We start from the raw sequence: 6,167 nt of genomic DNA, 5'->3' as shown, positions 1-6,167 counted from the left end.
CGCGTGCTGCGGTATGTAGAGACACTAAATGCACCATAGTAGAACACAGATGAAGCTTCTAAGTTGATGTAATAGCCAGTAAGAAGTAGTACAATTCAAGTTTTAGGTATCAATTATTGACTTTGTAGCTGGCTTTGGTGCCTTGGACATGAGCTAGGACCTTAAGATTCTGCATGAAAGAAGGACTAGCAGCCGAGTTGCACGGGAGAATGTGAAAAGTGTTCGCATGTAGTAAAAACCTGAGAAATCCGTCCGATTTCGTCATTTATACTTATCGTCTACAAAGCTATGTCGCGTGCTGCGGTATGCGGAGACACTAAAAGCACCATAGTAGAACACAGATGAAGCTTCTAAGTTGATGTAATAGCCAGTAAGAAGAAGTACAATTCAAGTTTTAGGTATCAATTATTGACTTTGTAGCTGGCTTTGGTGCCTTGGACATGAGCTAGGACCTTAAGATTCTGCATGAAAGAAGGACTAGCAGCCGAGTTGTACGGGAGAATGTGAAAAGTGTTCATATTTAGTAAAAACCTGAGAAATCCATACGTTTTCGTCATTGGTTATCGATTCGTCTTAAAGCCAGATCGTCACATTGGCTGCTCTTCTCTCTGAAACGGTTGTACTTATCGTCTGCAAAGCTATGTCGCGTGCTGCGGCATGTGGAGACACTAAAAGCACCATAGTAGAACACAGATGAAGCTTCTAAGTTGATGTAATAGCTAGTAAGAGGTAGTACAATTCAAGTTTTAGGTATCGATTATTGACTTTTTAGCTGGCTTTGGTGCCTTGGACATGAGCTAGGACCTTAAGATTCTGCATGAAAGGAGGACTAGCAGCCGAGTTGCACGGGAGGATGTAAAAAGTTTTCATATGTAGTAAAAACCTGAGAAATCCGTCCATTTTCGTAATATGTAATCGAATCGACTTAAAACCGGATCGTGACATTGGCCGCTCTTCTCTCTGAAACGGTTGTACTTATCGTCTGCAAAGCTATGTCGCGTGCTGCGGTATGCGGAGACACTAAAATCACCATAGTAGAACACAGATGAAGCTTCTAAGTTGATGTAATAGCTAGTAAGAAGTAGTACAATTGGAATTTTAGATATCGATTATTGACTTTTTAGCTGGCTTTGGTGCCTTGGACATGAGCTAGGACCTTAAGATTCTGCATGAAAGGAGGACTAGCAGCCGAGTTGCACGGGAGATTGTGAAAAGTGTTCATATGTAGTAAAAACCTGAGAGATCCGTTCGCCATCGTCATTTGTTAACGAATCGACTTAAAGCCAGATCGTCACATTGGCCGCTCTCCTCTCTGAAACGGTTGTACTTATCGTCTGCAAAGATATGTCGCGTGCTGCGGTATGTGGAGACACTAAATGCACCATAGTAGAACACAGATGAAGCTTCTAAGTTGACGTAATAGCCAGTAAGAAGTAGTACAATTCAAGTTTTAGGTATCGATTATTGACTTTGTAGCTGGCTTTGGTGCCTTGGACATGAGCTAGGACCTTAAGATTCTGCATGAAAGAAGGACTAGCAGCCGAGTTGTACGGGAGAATGTGAAAAGTGTTCATATTTAGTAAAAAACTGAGATATCCATACGTTTTCGTCATTGGTTATCGATTCGTCTTAAAGCCAGATCGTCACATTGGCTGCTCTTCTCTCTGAAACGGTTGTACTTATCGTCTGCAAAGCTATGTCGCGTGCTGCGATATGCGGAGACACTAAAAGCACCATAGTAGAACACAGATGAAGCTTCTAATATGATGTAATAGAGAGTAAGAAGTAGTACAATTCAAGTTTTAGGTATCGATTATTGACTTTTTAGCTGGCTTTGGTGCCTTGGACATGAGCTAGGACATTAAGATTCTGCATGAAAGGAGGACTAGCAGCCGAGTTGTACGGGAGAATGTGAAAAGTGTTCATATGTAGTAAAAACCTGAGAAGTCCGTCCGTTTTGTCATTTCTTCTCGAATCGACTTAAAGCCAGATCGTCACATTGGCCGCTCTTCTCTCCGAAACGGTTGTACTTATCGTCTGAAAGCTATGTCGCGTGCTGCGGTATGCGGAGACACTAAAAGCACCATAGTAGAACACAGATGAAGCTTCTAAGATGATGTAATAGCCAGTAAGAATTAGTACAATACCAGGTTAGGGGATCGATTATTGACTTTTAGCTGGCTTTGGTGACTTGGACATGAGCTAGGACCTTAAGATTCTGCATGAAAGGATGGTTAGCAGCCGAGTTGCACGGGAGAATGTGAAAAGTGTTCATATGTAGTAAAAACCTGAGAAATCCGTCCGTTTTCGTCATTTGTTATGGAATCGACTTACAGCCAGATCGTCACATTGGCCACTCTTCCCTCTGACGCTGTTGTACTTATCGTCTGCAATGCTATGTCGCGTGCTGCGGTATGCGCAGACACTTAAAGCACCATAGTAGAACACAGATGAAGCTTCTAAGTTGATGTAATAGCCAGTAAGAAGAAGTACAATTCAAGTTTTAGGTATCGATTATTGACTTTGTAGCTGGCTTTGGTGCCTTGGACATGAGCTAGGACCTTAAGATTCTGCATAAAAGGAGGACTAGCAGCCGAGTTGCACGGGAGATTGTGAAAAGTGTTCATATGTAGTAAAAACCTGAGAGATCCGTTCGCCATTGTCATTTGTTAACGAATTGACTTTAAGCCAGATTGTCACATTGGCCGCTCTCCTCTCTGAAACGGTTGTACTTATCGTCTGCAAAGCTATGTTGCGTGCTGCGATATGTGGAGACACTAAAAGCACCATAGTAGAACACAGATGAAGATTCTAAGTTGATGTAATAGCCAGTAAGAAGTAGTACAAGTCAAGTTTTAGGTATCGATTATTGACTTTTTAGCTGGCTTTGGTGCCTTGGACATGAGCTAGGACCCTAAGAATCTGCATGAGAGGGAGACTAGCAGAAAAGTTGCACGGGAGAATGTGAAATGTGCTCATATGTAGTATTAACCTGAGATATCCGTCCGTTTTCGTCTTTTGTTATCGAGTCGACTAAAGGCCAGATCGTAACATTGTCCGCCCTTCTCTCTGAAACGGCTGTACTTATCGTCTGAAAGCTATGTCGCGTGCTGCGGTATGCGGAGACACTAAAAGCACCATAGTAGAACACAGATGAAGCTTCTAAGTTGATGTAATAGCCAGTAAGAAGTAGTACAATTCCAGTTTTAGGTATCGATTATTGACTTTTTAGCTGGCTTTGGTGCCTTGGATATGAGCTAGGACCTTAAGATTCTGCATGAAAGCAGGACTAGCAGCCGAGTTGCACTGGAGAATGTGAAAAGTGTTCACATGTATTAAAAAGCTGAGAAATCCGTCCGTTTTCGCCGTTTGTTATCGAATCGACTTAAAGCCTGATCGTCACATTGGGCGCTCTTCTCTCTGAAACGGTTGCACTTATCGTCTGCAAAGCTATGTCGCGTGCTGCAGTATGCGGAGACACTAAAAGCAGCATAGTAGAACACAGATGAAGCTTCTAAGTTGATGTAATAGCTAGTAAGAAGTAGTACAATTGAAATTTTAGATATCGATTATTGACTTTTTAGCTGGCTTTGGTGCCTTGGACATGAGCTAGGACCTTAAGATTCTGCATGAAAGGAGGACTAGCAGCCGAGTTGCACGGGAGAAAGTGAAAAGTGTTCATATGTAGTAAAAACCCGAGAAATCCGTACGTTTTCGTCATTGGTTATCGAATCGTCTTAAAGCCAGATCGTCACATTGGCCGCTCTTCTCTCTGAAACGGTTGTACATATCGTCTGCAAAGCTATGTCCAGTGCTGCGGTATGTGGAGACACTAAAATCACCATAGTAGAACACAGATGAAGCTTCTAAGTTGATGTAATAGCCAGTAAGAAGTAGTACAATTCAAGTTTTAGGTATCGATTATTGTCTTTTTAGCTGGCTTTGGTGCCTTGGACATGAGCTAGGACCCTAAGAATCTGCATGAGAATGAGACTAGCAGAAAAGTTGCACGGGAGAATGTGAAATGTGCTCATATGTAGTATTAACCTGAGAAATCCGTCCGTTTTCGTCTTTTGTTATCGAGTCGACTAAAGGCCAGATCGTAACATTGTCCGCCCTTCTCTCTGAAACGGCTGTATTTATCGTCTGCAAAGCTATGTCGAGTGCTGCGGTATGTGGAGACACTAAAATCACCATAGTAGAACACAGATGAAGCTTCTAAGTTGATGTAATAGCCAGTAAGAAGTAGTACAATTCAAGTTTTACTTATCGATTATTGACTTTCAGTTGGCTTTGGTGCCTTGGACATGAGCTAGGACCTTAAGGTTCTGCATGAAAGGAGGACTAGCAGCCGAGTTGCACGGGAGATTGTGAAAAGTGTTCATATGTAGTAAAAACCTAAGAGATCCGTTCGCCCTCGTCATTTGTTAACGAATCGACTTAAAGCCAGATCGTCACATTGGCCGCTCCCCTCTCTGAAACGGTTGTACTTATCGTCTGCAAAGCTATGTCCAGTGCTGCGATATGTAGAGACACTAAATGCACCATAGTAGAACACAGATGAAGCTTCTAAGTTGATGTAATAGCCAGTAAGAAGTAGTACAATTCAAGTTTTAGGTATCGATTATTGACTTTGTAGCTGGCTATGGTGCCTTGGACATGAGCTACTACCTTAAGATTCTGCATGAAAGAAGGACTAGCAGCCGAGTTGCACGGGAGAAAGTGAAAAGTGTTCATATGTAGTAAAAACCTGAGATGTCCGTTCGTTCTGTCATTTGTTATCGAATCGACTTAAAGCCAGATCGTCACATTGGCCGCTCTTCTCTCCGAAACGGTTGTACTTATCGTCTGAAAGCTATGTCGCGTGCTGCGGTGTGCGGAGACACTAAAATCACCATAGTAGAACACAGATGAAGCTTCTAAGATGATGTAATAGCCAGGAAGAATTAGTACAATACCAGTTTTCGGTATCGATTATTGACTTTTAGCTGGCTTTGGTGATTTGGACATGAGCTAGGACCTTAAGATTCTGCATGAAAGGATGGTTAGCAGCCGAGTTGCACGGGAGAATGTGAAAAGTGTTCATATGTAGTAAAAACCTGAGAAATCCGTCCGTTTTCGTCATTTGTTATGGAATCGACTTACAGCCAGATCGTCACATTGGCCACTCTTCCCTCTGACGCTGTTGTACTTATCGTCTGCAATGCTATGTCGCGTGCTGCGGTATGCGCAGACACTTAAAGCACCATAGTAGAACACAGATGAAGCTTCTAAGTTGATGTAATAGCCAGTAAGAAGAAGTACAATTCAAGTTTTAGGTATCGATTATTGACTTTGTAGCTGGCTTTGGTGCCTTGGACATGAGCTAGGACCTTAAGATTCTGCATAAAAGGAGGACTAGCAGCCGAGTTGCACGGGAGATTGTGAAAAGTGTTCATATGTAGTAAAAACCTGAGAGATCCGTTCGCCATCGTCATTTGTTAACGAATTGACTTAAAGCCAGATTGTCACATTGGCCGCTCTCCTCTCTGAAACGGTTGTACTTATCGTCTGCAAAGCTATGTCGCGTGCTGCGATATGTGGAGACACTAAAAGCACCATAGTAGAACACAGATGAAGATTCTAAGTTGATGTAATAGCCAGTAAGAAGTAGTACAAGTCAAGTTTTAGGTATCGATTATTGACTTTTTAGCTGGCTTTGGTGCCTTGGACATGAGCTAGGACCCTAAGAATCTGCATGAGAGGGAGACTAGCAGAAAAGTTGCACGGGAGAATGTGAAATGTGCTCATATGTAGTATTAACCTGAGAAATCCGTCCGTTTTCGTCTTTTGTTATCGAGTCGACTAAAGGCCAGATCGTAACATTGTCCGCCCTTCTCTCTGAAACGGCTGTACTTATCGTCTGAAAGCTATGTCGCGTGCTGCGGTATGCGGAGACACTAAAAGCACCATAGTAGAACACAGATGAAGCTTCTAAGTTGATGTAATAGCCAGTAAGAAGTAGTACAATTCCAGTTTTAGGTATCGATTATTGACTTTTTAGCTGGCTTTGGTGCCTTGGATATGAGCTAGGACCTTAAGATTCTGCATGAAAGCAGGACTAGCAGCCGAGTTGCACTGGAGAATGTGAAAAGTGTTCACATGTATTAAAAAGCTGAGAAATCCGT

Source organism: Schistocerca gregaria, unplaced genomic scaffold, assembly GCF_023897955.1.
Source record: "Schistocerca gregaria isolate iqSchGreg1 unplaced genomic scaffold, iqSchGreg1.2 ptg000266l, whole genome shotgun sequence".
NCBI classification, from domain to species: Eukaryota; Metazoa; Arthropoda; class Insecta; order Orthoptera; family Acrididae; genus Schistocerca; species Schistocerca gregaria.
The sequence above is the reverse complement of the archived record's forward strand: the minus strand, read 5'-3'. Positions refer to the sequence as shown.